Below are 16,635 nucleotides of genomic sequence, written 5' to 3' on the forward strand. Positions count from 1 at the left end.
TAACCAGGGTAAACATCGGGTTGCTAAGCGCAGGGCCGCGCTTAGTAACCCGATGATTACCCTGGTTACCAGTGTAAAATGTAAAAAAACAAACAGTACATACTCACCTTCGCGTCCCCCGGCGTCTGCTTCCTGCACTGACTGTGAGTGCCGGCCCTAACAGCAGAGCGGTGACGTCACCGCTGTGCTGTGCTTTCACTTTAGGGCCAGCGCTCAGTCAGTGCAGGAAGCAGATGCCGGGGGACGCGAAGGTGAGTATGTAGTGTTTGTTTTTTTACATTTTACAATGGTAAGCAGGGTAAACATCGGGTTACTAAGCGCGGCCCTGCGCTTAGTAACCCGATATTTACCCTGGTTACCATTGTAAAACATCGCTGGTATCGTTGCTTTTGCTGTCAAACACAACAATACACGGCGATCTGACGACCAAATAAAGTTCTGAACTTTAATCAACGACCAGCGATATCACAGCAGGATCCTGATCGCTGCTGCGTGTCAAACACAACGATATCGCTATCCAGGACGATGCAACATCACGGATCGCTAGCGATATCGTTTAGTGTGACGGTACCTTTAGTAATGGAGAGGCATCTATAAGACACCCCCATTACTAACCTCATAGTCATATTGTAAAAATAGACAGCCAGAATAAAGTACTTTCATTGAAAGAAAGACACAGAATCCTTTATTTGAAATACACACTCAACCCTCTTACCTATTTAATAGTACAATAATTTAACCCCTTTACCCCCAAGGGTGGTTTGCACGTTAGTGACCAGGCCAATTTTTACAATTCTGACCACTGTCCCTTTATGAGGTTATAACTCTGGAACGCTTCAACGGATCCCAGTGATTATGACAATGTTTTCTCGTGACATATTGTACTTCATGATAGTGATAAAATTTCTTTGATATTACCTGCGTTTATTTGTGAATAAAACAAAAATTTTGAAGATTTCGCAATTTTCAAACTTTGAATTTTTATGCAATTAAATCACAGAGATATGTGTACAGAGCCCCCACTGCCGCAGGGCCGAGGGGTACCCGGTACCGGGCCTCTGAGTCTCTGCTCTGGGGTTGTCACGGTGGCTAGGCCCGGCCCGTGACCCTGCTGAGGGGCGCCCAAATAATAGGTGTGGATGGTGGTGGTAGTGCGGTGCAGTAAATAACGAGGACACCAGGTTGCAGTCTCTTTACCTCTTTACTGAAGGCTTCAGGGTCCTCAATCCGGAATACGGTTAACCGGGCTGCGCAAGCCTGGTCGGTCCGATGGCACATCCAGAGCTCCCTTTGCAGGTGGAAATCTGTGCCTACCTGCTAGCGCTAGTGTGTTGTAGTCCTTCCCTGCTGAGCACCACGGGATAGTCCTCACAACTGTTGTGTCTGTTTCTCGTGTTCCCTCACAACTCGATTCTGATGTTCTTCCACGTCCCCCAGATCTTATGGTTAGGACGCACCCGTATGACGGGGAGGCTCGGAGCTCTTCCGGGACTCTAGCATCGCTCCACTCCTGTTGTTACCCCCCTATGTCTTCCTGCGTCAATTGGGTGAGACAGCCCGCCTGTAACTGACTGTCCTGCCGTAGGTTTGAAGTTTGGCTTGGAGCTCTATACTTCCTCGGCGTTCCGGCCACCAGTTATGCGCCTCAATAGGATGTTGCCTCGTCTTACAGCACGACTCCTACTGGTATTCTCCTTGTTGCGTTGATCTCGTTTCTCACTCAGCACAATATACCTCGCTTCTTATCCTTTCTTGGGGTACCGCCACTATATCGTGCAGGCGCGGTCCCGTAACGTTCTCTCTGGTTGCTAGGCCTCTGTCAGGATCCCACCCCTGACAGGGACCCCTCTGAATCTTCCCCTACAACACCCTCTGCCACAAGGTGTTGCCTGGTTCCAACCCAGTCAGCTTTCTCTTCTAACTTCCTGCCTAACCCCCAGTTTTACCAGATTGTGAGGAGTGGCCTAATAAATAGAACCCTTAGCTCCCCCTGGAGGCCAGACTGTGAAATGTATTGGTGTCTGTGATACCTGGTCAGATGAACTCCTTCAGTGCCATCAGACGTACCATAGCCCCCCTTAGTGGCGGAGCTACAGTACTGCAACGACCAGGACTCTGGGGCGCTGCACTCCCCCCCGGTTAAATCCAGTACTCCTGGGCTGGGAAGAAAACAACAATACATGTCAGCAAAAAGACATACAATTTTGAAATGCAAGTACAAGTAAACTTTTTAACAGAGCTTCCCTTTATGGGAGGTGAGGACACTTGAACGTTACAAACATGGTTAAATATTTTAAATAACTTTTCTTACCCAACCGGGTATTCTACTAAGTGCAAAATCTTTGAACAATAATTTAACATTGCCTTTAAGGACGTACTCGCTGAATCCACTAAAGACCTTCGTATATCACATATAAGGCTAATTAACTTTTATGCATTCTCCTTCTTTACATTGACAGGACCGCCTGTCCTAACTGCTCCAGACCTACTGCCTTTCCTTTCTGTTACAGGACCGCCCCTTTCCGCCCGGGCCTACTGTCTTTCTACTACTATACACAGTATAGAACATATCATCCATCTTTCAGTTCGGATTACTGAGCCATCTCTGTATGGCTCCTAAGAGGACTCACCACTAACCCCTACGGGTTCACTTCCTGTCCTCATTTTCTAGCACATTATTAAACATTTTCTATTAAATAAAACATTAAACTTCCTTCATTACTTTCTTACTGTCATGTATGCAGGACGCTATGTCTACCCCTATGGGTTTGCTGCATCTTTCTTCTAGCTTTCACCTTTACAGGACTTTATTTCAGAGCACATTACTAACATTTCTTACAATCAACTAATTAGTTACATTAAACTTCTTCTTTCAAGACATTATTGCCATTTAACCATCTTAAGGCAACACTGTTCATAAGTGCAATATGTGAACATTCCCTTTAAGAGGGAACCAAGTCTCTATGTGGTAGTAGTACTTCTCAAGCTGCAAGCCTGTTCTCAGTAAGGACTCTGGTGCTGGTTCCCAGACCAGTGTCTTCGCAAAGAGTCCTTTCCTTGTATAAAACCAGTAGAGAGCACCTTTAAGAAGGTGCAAACTATTTACAACATCAGTTTTTGAATCATTCACCGTCCATGATTCGGCAGTCTCTTGATAACTGGAGCAAAAGTGGGTAACAAACAAAAAGCAATAGAGATCCCGGGTCAACAAAGGGATCCCTTTAAGAGTTAAGTTAACCCTGGACGGGTTTTAGCAGCAAAAAGCAGGGAAACAAGCAGTTAACTATTTACATGTCCGTGGCATCGAGGTTTACTCTCGCTCTGGCGGCCGTAGCTCCGCATAGACCTCGCTCGGCAAGGTGATCGGCGAGATAGGGGCCTTTAAGAAGTGCTCCATACCCATGGTCCGATCCCAGGGTGTAAGGCGCCGGAGTCTATAGGTCCCAGGGAGAGGGGGTACCGCGACGGGGCCTATCAGCAGGTCCTCTGCTGGCGGGGCAGGGTCGTTCTTCATACCTGCTTCAGATGGGGTCCCTCCAGTGCCGGTCTGCTCTGCCTCCGCTGGGGTCTGGAACACTGGTTGCGGGGCCTTGTGCTGCGACGTTGTCATCTCTGCTCGCAGCATCTCGCTTTCCGGCAGGGCCTGGCTTTCTGGCTTTGGAGCGCTGTAACTTCCTTCTTGCTCCGGACCAGACGAGGCTGCCGACAGACGTCTGGCGAGGCTCCCGATGATGGCCTTCTTCCACCCGGCCTCAGTGCTCAGCTGCGTCTGCAGGAGTTGGTGGATCTGCTCGTCCGCTCCGGTCTGCAGGAGGTCAGCGTCAACTGTGGAGGTCTGGCTGCGGTGCCTCTCCGGGTAGCTGGGGGAGTCCTTGGCTCTGACCCCACGCTCCGGCTCCGGGCGGATGGCCATGGCGCCCTCCATGTCGCTGACTTCTCCTTCCTGGTCCTTTTCCCGCTCTCTCCTTCGTGGGCGGTTTCGCTTTCGTTGCCTCCGCCCTCCATTAAGGATTAGGAGGCGGATCTCGGCTGCTGACGGACACGTCCTCAAGGGACAGAAATACTTAGACTGGGCGGCCATTGTCTTTCGCGCTCTTCAGCTGGTCCACGCCTACTCCACGCCCCTCTTCTTCTCCTGCGCTCTCCTTAGCGCTGTAATGGCGGCGGCTTTGGCGGGAACTTCTGGCGGCAAGTGGCAATACACAGTCTTTGCAATAAATCACAGTCCAAGCACAATAAATCACAGTTCCAAGGCACAATAAATCACAGTTCCAAGGCACACATGACCCGATTCTTCAGGCTTAAGTAGATCCTGTTCGTGACGCCAAAATTGCAGCGCCCCCACTGCCGCAGGGCCGAGGGGTACCCGGTACCGGGCCTCTGAGTCTCTGCTCTGGGGTTGTCATGGTGGCTAGGCCCGGCCCGTGACCCTGCTGAGGGGCGCCCAAATAATAGGTGTGGATGGTGGTGGTAGTGCGGTGCAGTAAATAACGAGGACACCAGGTTGCAGTCTCTTTACCTCTTTACTGAAGGCTTCAGGGTCCTCAATCCGGAATACGGTTAACCGGGCTGCGCAAGCCTGGTCAGTCCGATGGCACATCCAGAGCTCCCTTTGCAGGTGGAAATCTGTGCCTACCTGCTAGCGCTAGTGTGTTGTAGTCCTTCCCTGCTGAGCACCACGGGATAGTCCTCACAACTGTTGTGTCTGTTTCTCGTGTTCCCTCACAACTCGATTCTGATGTTCTTCCACGTCCCCCAGATCTTATGGTTAGGACGCACCCGTATGACGGGGAGGCTCGGAGCTCTTCCGGGACTCTAGCGTCGCCCCACTCCTGTTGTTACCCCCCTGTGTCTTCCTGGGTCAATTGGGTGAGACAGCCCGCCTATAACTGACTGTCCTGCCGTAGGTTTGAAGTTTGGCTTGGAGCTCTATACTTCCTCGGCGTTCCGGCCACCGGTTATGCGCCTCAATAGGATGTTGCCTCGTCTCACAGCATGACTCCTACTGGTATTCTCCTTGTTGCGTTGATCTCGTTTCTCACTCAGCACAATATACCTCGCTTCTTATCCTTTCTTGGGGTACCGCCGCTATATCGTGCAGGCGCGGTCCCATAACGTTCTCTCTGGTTGCTAGGCCTCTGTCAGGATCCCACCCCTGACAGGGACCCCTCTGAATCTTCCCCTACAACACCCTCTGCCACAAGGTGTTGCCTGGTTCCAACCCAGTCAGCTTTCTCTTCTAACTTCCTGCCTAACCCCCAGTTTTACCAGATTGTGAGGAGTGGCCTAATAAATAGAACCCTTAGCTCCCCCTGGAGGCCAGACTGTGAAATGTATTGGTGTCTGTGATACCTGGTCAGATGAACTCCTTCAGTGCCATCAGACGTACCATAGCCCCCCTTAGTGGCGGAGCTACAGTACTGCAACGACCAGGACTCTGGGGCGCTGCATGTGCAGCGCCCCAGAGTCCTGGTCGTTGCAGTACTGATGCTCCGCCGCTAAGGGGAGTGATGGTACGTCTGATGGCACTTAAGGAGTTCACCTGACCAGGTATCACACACACATTACACTTCACACTCCGGCCACAAGGGGGAGTGGTTCTATCTAGTAGGCCATTCCTCACGCTCTGGTAAAACTGGGGGTTGGACAGGAAGTTAGGGAGAAAGTAGCTGGGAAGTGCTAGAGAGAGGACCTGTCAGGGGTGGGATCCTGGCAGAGTCCTAGAAAGGGACAGATCGTTATGGAGTTGTGCCTGTGCCTTACAGCGGCGGACTCCTAAGAAAGGACAAGAATCGAGGTTTATTGTGGAGAAGTGAGGAACGGAAATACAGCAAAAAGGTGATAATACCAGAAGGAGTCGTGCCCCAAGATCAGCAACATCCTTCTGAGGCGCGTAGCCGGTGGCCGGAACGCCGAGAAAGTAAGAGACTCCACGCATTACTTTAAACTACGGCCGGGCAGTTAACCATAGGTTGGCTGTCTCACCATTACCCCTAACGAAGACAATGGAGGCAAACTGTGGGAGAGGGGCGTCTCTAGGGTCCCAGAATAACTCCAGGCCTACCCCGTCATACGGGTGCGTCCTAGCCATATCATCTGGGGGACGGAGAGAGAGAGAGAAAGAACAGAAATATACACAACAGTTGTGAGGACTATCCCGTGGTGCTCAGCAGGGAAGTACTACCACACCCAGGCGCTAGAAGGTAGACCCTGATTTCCACCTGCAAAGGGAACTCTGGATGTGCCTTCGGACCAGCCGGTCTCAGCCAGCCCTGTTGACAGTGCTCCGGATTGAGGATCCTGAAGCCTTCAGTAAAGAGGTAAAGAGACTGCAACCCTGTGTCCTCATTATTCACCGCGACCTACACCATGCACCATCATCACACCTTTCATTGGACGCTCCTTAGCAGGGTCACGGACCGGGTCTAGCCACCATGACAACCCAGAACTGAGACAGAGAGGCCCGGTACCGAGTACCCCGCGGCCCTGCCTCTGGGGGCGCTCCATATGTCACACAAAATACTTAATAAGTAACATTTCCCACATGTCTGCTTTACATCAGCACAATTTTGGAACTAAAATTTTTTTTGTTAGGGAGTTATAAGGGTTAAAATTTGACCAGCAATTTCTCATTTTTACAACACCATTTTTTTTAGGGACCACGTCTCATTTGAAGTCATTTTGAGGGGTCTATATGATAGAAAATAACCAAGTGTGACACCATTCTAAAAACTGCACCCCTCAAGGTGCTCAAAACCACATTCAAGAAGTTTATTAACCCTTCAGGTGTTTCACAGGAATTTTTGGAATGTTTAAATAAAAATGAACATTTAACTTTTTTTCACAAAAAATTTATTCAGCTCCAATTTGTTTAACTTTACCAAGGGTAACAGGAGAAAATGGACCCCAAAAGTTGTTGTACAATTTGTCCTGAGTACGCCGATACCCCATATGTGGGGGTAAACCACTGTTTGGGCGCATGGCAGAGCTCGGAAGCGAAGGAGCGCCATTTGAATTTTCAATGCAAAATTGACTGGAATTGAGATGGGACGCCATGTTGCGTTTGGAGAGCCCCTGATGTGCCTAAACATTGAAACCCCCCACAAGTGACACCATTTTGGAAAGTAGACCCCCTAAGGAACTTATCTAGATGTGTGGTGAGCACTTTGACCCATTAAGTGATTCACAGAAGTTTATAATGCAGAGCTGTAAAAATAAAAAATCATATTTTTTCACAATTTTTTATTTTCCCAAGGGTAAGAGAAGAAATTGGACCACAAAAGTTGTTGTACAATTTGTCCTGAGTACGCTGATACCCCATATGTTGGGGTAAACCCCTGTTTGGGCGCTCGGAAGAGAAGGAGCACTGTTTTACTTTTTCAATGCAGAATTGGCTGGATTTGAGATCGGACGCCATGTCGCGTTTGGAGAGCCCCTGATGTGCCTAAACAGTGGAAACCCCCCAATTATAACTGAAACCCTAATCCAAACACATCCCTAACCCTAATCCCAATAGTAACCCTTACCACCCCCCTAACCCTGACACACCCCTAACCCTAATCCCAACCCTATTCCCAATCGTAAATGTAATCCAAACCCTAACCCTAACTTTAGCCCCAACCCTAACCCTAACTTTAGCCCCAACCCTAACTGTAGCCTTAACCCTAGCCCCAACCCTAACCCTACGCTAGGCCTAACCCTTGCCCTAACCCTAGCCCTAACCCTAACCCTAGCCCTTACCCTAGCCCTAACCCTTACCCTAGCCCTAACCCTAACCCTAGCCCTAACCCTTACCTTAGCCCTAACCCTAGCCCTAACCCTAGCCCTAACCCTAACCCTAGTCCTAACCCTAACCCTAGCCCTAACCCTAACCCTAATGGGAAAATGGAAATAAATACATTTTTTAAAATTTTTTAATCTTTCGCTAACTATGGGGGTGATGAAGGGGGGTTTGATCTACTTTTATAGCGGGTTTTTTAGCGGATTTTTATGGTTGGCAGCCGTCACACACTGACAGACGCTTTTTATTGCAAAAAATATTTTTTGCGTTACCACATTTTGAGAGCTATAATTTTTCCGTATTTTGGTCTACAGAGTCATGTGAGGTCTTGTTTTTTGCGGGACGAGTTGATGATTTTATTAGTAACATTTTCGGGCACGTAACATTTTTTGATCGCTTTTTATTCCGATTTTTGTGAGGCAGAATTACCAAAAACCAGCTATTTATGAATTTCTTTTGGGGGAGGCGTTTATACCGTTCCGCGTTTGGTAAAATGGATAAAGCAGTTTTATTCTTCGGGTCAGTATGATTACAGCGATACCTCATTTATATCATTTTTTAATGTTTTGGCGCTTTTATATGATAAAAACTATTTTATAGAAAAAATAATTATTTTTGCATCGCTTTATTCTGAGGACCATAACTTTTTTTATTTTTTCTTTGATGATGCTGTATGGCAGCTCATTTTTTGCGGGACAAGATGACGTTTTCAGCGGTACTGTGGTTATTTATATCCGTGTTTTTGATCGCGTGTTATTCCACTTTTTGTTTGGCGGTATGATAATAAAGCGTTGTTTTTTGCCTCTTTTTTTTTTTTTTTACGGTGTTCACTGAAGGGGTTAACTAGTGGGACAGTTTTATAGGTCGGGTCGCTACGGACGTGGCGATACTAAATATGTGTACTTTTATTGTTTTTTTTTTATTTAGATAAAGAAATGTATTTATAGGAACATTATATATATATTTTTTTGCATTTTTTTTTTGAATTTTTTTGATTTTTTTTTACACATGTGAATATTTTTTTTTTACACTATAACATTGCCCCAGGGGGGGCATCATGTTATAGTGTAAGATCGCTGATCTGACACTTTGCTGTGCACTGTGTCAGATCGGCGATCTGACGTGCACAGCTCCTGGCTTCCCGGCGCCTGCTCTGCAGGACCCGGATGCCGCGGCCATTTTGGATCTGGGCCTGCTGCAGCGAGGAGGAGGTAAGAGACCCTCGGAGCAACGCAATCACATCGCGTTGCTCTGGGGGTCTCAGGGAAGCACGCAGGGAGCCCCCTCCCTGCGCGATGCTTCCCTATACCGCCAGAACACTGCGATCATGTTTGATCGCAGTGTGTCGGGGGTTAATGTGCCGGGGACGGTCCGTGACTGCTCCTGGCACATAGTGCCGGATGTCAGCTGCGATAGTCAGCTGACACCCGGCCGCGATCGGCTGCGCTCCCCCCGTGAGCGCGGCCGATCGCTATGACGTACTATCCCGTCGAGGGTCAGATAGGCCCAGGTCACCTCGACGGGATAGTATGTCTAAGGTCAGAGAGGGGTTAATATACCTATGTAATAGTGTAAAATTAAATGTAAAAAAACACCATATTCCTCACCCATCCGACAATAATCCATTTGTCCAACATCGTAATCCATCTCTGCTTCATCCAGATGCCTTTACTGAACTGTGGTATGATGAGACCATACTGAGCTGAGCAGCAGAGCACAGCTTCAGTGACCTGTGATGACGTCATTGATGTTACCGCAGGTCACTGAAGCTACAGTTCCCAAGGGCAGCTCATTGAGAGGGGCCCAATGAACTGCGTGAACTGAATAAGATCACCGCTAGCACCGTGAGAATTTCTCACAGAGCTAGCAGTGACGTACTGAAGGTTACCGTAGTTCATCGGCCGACTCACAGTGAACTGAACGTGGTAACGGCTGGCAGTGACCGGCGGTAGCCTCAGTGATGTCACCGCAGGTCAATGAAGCTGCGCTCTGATGCTCATCTCAGTGTGTCCTGGATGCCAGGCTGAACAGTCACATCATGCCACAGTTCAGTAAGCTTATCATTGGATAGATGAGGAATGTGATTTTTTATTATTTTCATTTTTACAGTAATAAATGGGAAAATGAAGGTGGGTTGTATTTATTTTAGTTAAAGGACTTTATTCTTGCTGTGTCTTTTATACAATAAGACTATAGGGTTAGTAATGAGAAGTAATTATAGACACTTCTCCATTACTAACCCCTGGGCTTCATAGAAAGCTGACATCAACCCCAACTCTATTAGCTCACTTGCCAACGCACCAGGGCAAGTGGAAAGAGCGAGGCTATGCACTAGATTTGGCGCATCTTAAGGATGCACCATTTCTGGGGCTGAGGGCTGATGTAGGCAGCCTGGGATGGGGGCTAATATCCCTGGCCCCTTCCCTGGCTATTAATAGCAGCCCACAGCTGTCTGTTTAGCTTTTTGCTGGTTAGAATTTATAGGGGGACCCTACGTAATTTTTTTTCTGGGTCCTCTGTAAACTTAACAGTAGTGATGTTCGGGTTCGGAGGAACAGTTAAAAAATGTCTGGTTCGGGTACCAGATTACCCAAACCTGATTCTCTTGAATGGGGGACCGAACCTCCAGTGTTTCCATGTTGTCATGTGCATGACAGCATGGCAAAAACTGTGTCTGATTGGAGCTAAAATCATTAACGCCAGAATGCCACGGTGTTCACTCTGTCAGATGACAGCATGAGCCCGCAGCTGTGATTGGAGGTTAAAAGTCTACTACTTCCATCAGCCCACGCCTGCTGCCACTAATAACAGCGCTCTAAATAAATAATAAAAAAAAAATGGCGTAGGGTCCCCCCCATTTTTGACAACCAGCCTTGCTAAAGCTCACAGCTGGGTGCTGGTATTCTCAGGCTGGTAATTAAGGGGCCATGGATATTAGCCCCCTCAGCATAAAAATAGCAGCCCGCAGCCATCCAGAAAAGGAGAATCTATTAGATGCGCCAATTCTGGCGCTTTGCCCGGCTCTTCCCACTTGCCCTGTAGTGGTGGCAAGTGGGGTTCATGCTTGTGGGGTTGATGTCACTTTTGTATTGTCCCGTGACATCAAGCCCATGAGTTAGTAATGGAGAGGTGTCTATAAGACACCTATTTAGTACTAATTCTATAGTTATGGTATATTGTAAATATACACACAGCCAGAATAAAGTCTTTTATTTGAAATAAAAAAAACACACACTTACTTTTTTATTTAAAAATAGCAAACCCAATTATACTCACCTAACGCCCATTGCAGTAAAGCCATGGTCTCTGGTAAAAACCAACAAAAAAAACCCAACCATATCCCTCACCTGTCGTTCATTCTGTCCCACACCGTAATCCGTGTATGGGGATAAACCGTTTTCAACCTAGATGGTGCCAAGATGCGACCGTCCAGGCTGAAAAGCACCGATGAATGAGCTGCTGCGAATGAAGCGTCAGTGACCAGCAGTGACGTCATTGAGAGCGAACTGCGGTGATCTCGGTAAGATCACTGCTAGCACCATGAAAAAAGTCTCACGGTGCAGTGGTGAGTTCACCAAGAGAAATTTAAATGTAATGTCCAGCTCAAAGAAAGGGAGGCCACTGAGTGTAAGAACCTAAAGCAAAACCACAAGAAATTAACTGGAGTACAAGTTGGAATACATGCTTCGTGTAGGCCCATCTTCACACTGGCCATTAAACCGTCAAAACCTAACAAAGAGACAAAATTAACATATACCCTGCTGTAAGTAAGTAAAAAGCAATAGTGCATATAAATAACAGGGGTTACTTAGTAAACACTATTTTTGATCAAAAATTCTTTGGGGTCATGCACACGACCGATTTTCTTGTACAAATGCTATCTGTGGTTTTCAAGGATAGCACTGATACCTATGATATTTTGAGGGGCTGTGCAAATGTCCGATTTTTCCGTCCGAATGGGTGGTCCATGGAAAAAAAGGAGAAGTCCAATTTTGATCCGAGGGGTCGGATAAAAATTGGCAGTTCAAGTCTATGGGCCTGTGAAAAAAATCAGACTGCAACCAAATGATTTCTGAGTATGGTCCGATTTTTATGGACCAACAGAAAAGACAAGGTGGGAAAACTTTTTTTTCTCTTCTCAAACAAGAAAAACTGATCCCACGCGGATCAGATTCTCATCAGAATAACGGGTCAATTTTTCATATATGTGAAGAAATAGGTCATGTGAACCTTTGGGTGGCTTCTGCTACCAAGCCGCCAGCACTCTCTACTTCACAGTATAGAGTTAAAGACGCCATTGGCAGAGCCGCTGCAAGAACGACGGCAAAGCCACTCCAGAAAGATGACGGCGGCTGCATCGGCATCTAAAAGATACCATGTGCACGTAACCTAATGCTAACATCTCAGAAATCGGATTTTTGTCTTGGGCTTTAGAAATAGGCCGCGTATTGCTGGAATGAGAGGTTGGTTAGAAAGCTGGGATGTACATTGTGCTATAACTAGTGATGAGTGAACGTGCTGGGATAAGGCGTTATCCGCCATGCTCGGGTGCTGACCAAGTGTCCTCGGCATGCTCGAATAATATGTTCATGTCCCCGCGGTGGCATGTCTCATGGCTGCTCGACAGCTGCAACACATGCAGGGATTGCCTAACAAACATACAATCCCTGCATATTTTACGCTGTCGAACAGCCACGAGACATGCAGCCACGGCAACTCGAACATATTTTTCGAAGACGCCGAAGACACTCGGTTAGCACCCGAGCATGGCGGATAACACCTTATCCCAGCACGTTCACTCATCACTAACTATAACCCATTGCTTAGTAAAATTAACTCCATGTTGGCTGCTTAAAATGCATCTGCTTGTCCACTAATATATCTGAAATGGAAATATTTTCAGAAATCCATGAAAAAAAAAAAATAGTTTCCAACAATAAAGTTGAGTCATGGCAACAAACAGGGAGCTGCTTAATACCGCTCACACATATGGAAGGACAGTTAAGTATAGATATCATGTCTTCCGTACACAGACACATTCTGTTCAGCTTCGAGTACTTGCCCAATTTTTCAGTCTGGTCTTTTAGCCGCCAGAATAAACAAGCTTCCTAGTGAGCTCACTTGGACGGTTTGGTTCATACTGAATATGTGCTCTCACTCAGCGACACTGAGATTTATCACCCTTAACGTAGACTGGTCAACATTATTTTTTTTTTTAGCAGACACATTTACCACTGCTCACCTCTGCGGCTCGAATGCTACATGCTGAGAATTAAGTTGCTGCTACTTAAATGAAGAGTATTATTTCGCTATGGATTTTTTGCAGTAAGAGGCAAGCAGCGGCCGTCCGGTATCCTGCAGGCGGGAGCAGACCGAGGACACGTAATAGAAACCGACGGATCAGCTACAATTTGGATTATTTAAACATCCCCAATGCTTGCGCTTGATACATTTTTGGATCATAAATATAATTATAGGAGATAGGAACATGACAAGGCAGCGGCTGTAAAATGTGCAACGTGAATATGATCCTTTTGTTTTCCATAGAAATAACAATACTCTTAAAAAGGTAAATGTCTTTCCAACCATCAGTTTCAAAGGGTATGTACAGTTTTGCAAAAAAAAAATTTAATTATTGCTCCAATGCAATTACAAATGGAAGCAACTTAGACATTTTTTAACGCTTTATGCATACAGCTCTAGTGCAGACCTACGTGTTCTTGTCATTTCATACTACAAACATGCCCTGTACACAGGTGTTATACCCTTAAAGACTCGTGCAGAAGACTGTACTTTTGATCCGACCAAACATTGGATCGCACTCGGACCAGGGTGGTCTGAGGAAAAATATTGCAACATACCTGATTTGGATCCGATATTCGTATTGCGTTCAGCCATGCATGTCAATGAGCCCGTGGGAAACATCACTGCACTCGGATGATATCACGCTCAGTGCAATTTTCTCTGACTGACAGACTGGAGAAGATGAAGATTTTTTTTCCAATCTTTTCCAAATCCGAGAAAATAGGATCACACTCAAATCAGCATAATTTGCCCCGATTCTCTCAGATGACCCTAGTCTTAGGCTCGCTTATAAATTAGATAGTTGTTGGCCAACATCTATCTCTTCTGACTCCCGCATACACAGGGACACTCGGCTCGGCCATTTGCTCTTATGTTGTCTATGACAAAGCAGCGGTTACACGCCTCTGGCACTGGCGTTTCTCTTCCCCCATTAACAAAATGATCGGTCATTGTAATTTAACAGGTTGGATTCTCCTCTTCCCCATCCTCACTTATCGGGTTGAATCGTTAGGAGGCAAAACACACATTGGACTCTATGCAGGTATTGCCAATATCAGCAGCTTTGATCTAATGTGTACGGAGGCCTTTACTCTTATATTTTAGGTACAAAGGAGAGGAGGCAGAAGTGCACTAGCACATTACTACAGGATGTAATTACACTAAGTGTATGTGTGCATTATAGCTTTGTACAAAAAACAAAGACATTCTTATTTAAGACTTATCCTGTAAGACACCTGCCTATGTCCGCCCTTTCAATATTATTGTCAGAAGTAAGAACAGGAGAATTTTTTTCTTTCTTCTAATCTTGGTTGCACTTGCACTTTTTACCCATGAGATTATAGTTTGAAAATAAAAATAAGAATTAGCATAAAAATAAAAAAAGTAATTTGTGTTGTAGAAATACAATTAGCCTGTATTGAGCCTCCATGTAATCAGCCAAACCCACCAATATCCACAGAATCAGCAGTCTAGTGTGTATGGAGGCCTCCCGACTCACCCACAACAGGTTGATGGCTTATTGAGGACTGTTACTTGCCAAAATGTCATCTATCAGGTTGGATTTTGTGAGGTAAACCTACAAGTATATGGTGTGATCGAGATAATATTGTCAATGATTTGTCACTTTGCACATGTCCGCGCTGTTATTTTACATTTTTCCAACCACCTTCCAGATCTGCCAGTTTAGTCTGATATGTTGAAATTCACACTGTTTGTACAAATGGTCCAAGGTATGATGGATTGGTCGCTGATACCTATCTTATGTGTAAGATCAACAGATGTTGATTGATGGACTGTTGCATAAATCACAAGGGCTTTGCTCTGCTAAGAGCTCCTGGTAAGGTGCTTCCTGCCTTCAGGGAAAATATAGTTGAAGGTTTACCAAGGGACACAAAAAAGGCTAAGGTGGTGGGGTCAAGTGGACTCATACCAGCAGGTTATAGAGTTTTAAAATTGGGCTGGGATTATTTTTGATGACTTTAGCAGTGTTGTCGATAAGAGACACAATAGAGTAAATTAAAGCAAAAGGTTGTGTTTAGTGTCAATATGCCACAGGGCAACTTGTCTGAGGCATGCTATACCAGTGGTGTTAACTCACATAAGAGTTGAGAAGATCTTTTGATGTTCAAATTTGCCGGCTTAGCTGAATTTTCCCAAAAATTTGATTTGTAGTAAATATGTCAATACTGTGAATCTCAATACTGAAGGCTTGCAACTGCTCAGAAAACACATATGAGGAAGAGGAGAGAAAGAACTTAGCTGACCATAGGATCTTACACTCTGCAGGAGAGCGAGAAAGAAGACCCCGCTGACTATAAGAACTTACACTCTACAGGAGAGTGAGAAAGAAGACCCTGCCGACTATAAGAGCTTACACTCTACAGGAGAGAGAAATCGCTGACCATAAGAACTTACACTTAACCGGACCGAGAGAGGTAACCCCATTGACCTTAAGAGCTTCCACTCTGAGGGAGAGAGAAGACATACCCCACTTTCTGATGTTTCAATAGTGTGGGAAATGCAGGGTGGGCCATTTATATGGATACACCTAAATAAAATGGGAATGGTTGGTGATATCAACTTCCTGTTTGTGGCACATTAGTATATGGGAAGGGGAAAACTTTTCAAGATGGGTGGTGACCATGACGGCCATTTTGAAGTCGGCCATTTTGGATCCAACTTTATTTTTTCAATGGGAAGAGGGTCATGTGACACATTATTATTATTATTATTTATTTATATAGCACCATTGATTCCATGGTGCTGTACATGAGAAGGGGTTACATACAAGTTACAGATATCACTTACAGTAAGCAAACTAACAATGACAGACTGATACAGAGAGGCGAGGACCCTGCCCTTATGGGCTTACATTCTGCAGGATTATGGGGAAGGAGACAGTAGGTTGGGGGTTGCAGGAGCTCCGGTGTTGGTGAGGCGGTAGCTTCGGTAGTGATGAGGAGGCAGCGGAGTCAGTGCAGGCTGTAGGCTTTCCTGAAGAGATGAGTTTTCAGGTTCCGTCTGAAGGATCCGAATGTGGTTGATAGTCGGACGTGTTGGGGTAGAGAGTTCCAGAGGATGGGGGATATTCGGGAGATGTCTTGGAGGCGATTGGATGAGGAGCGAATAAGTGTGGAGGAGAGAAGGAGGTCTTGGGAGGACCGGAGATTACGTGAGGGAAGATATCGGGAGATTAGTTCAGAGATATATGGAGGAGACAGGTTGTGGATGGCTTTGTAGGTCAGTATTAGTAATTTGAACTGGATACGCTGAGGGAATGGGAGCCAGTGAAGAGATTTGCAGAGGGGGGAAGCGGAGGAGTAGCGAGGAGAGAGATGGATTAGTCGGGCAGCAGAGTTAAGGATGGACTGGAGAGGTGCAAGGGTCTTAGCAGGGAGGCCGCAGAAAAGGATGTTGCAGTAGTCAAGGCGGGAGATGATGAGGGCATGCACAAGCATTTTAGTAGATTGAAGGTTGAGGAAAGGACGGATTCTGGAGATATTTTTGAGCTGGAGGCGACAGGAGGTGGAAAGAGCTTGGATGTGCGGTTT

The sequence above is a fragment of the Ranitomeya variabilis genome, chromosome 3 (assembly GCF_051348905.1).
Source record: "Ranitomeya variabilis isolate aRanVar5 chromosome 3, aRanVar5.hap1, whole genome shotgun sequence".
Classification (NCBI taxonomy): Eukaryota; Metazoa; Chordata; class Amphibia; order Anura; family Dendrobatidae; genus Ranitomeya; species Ranitomeya variabilis.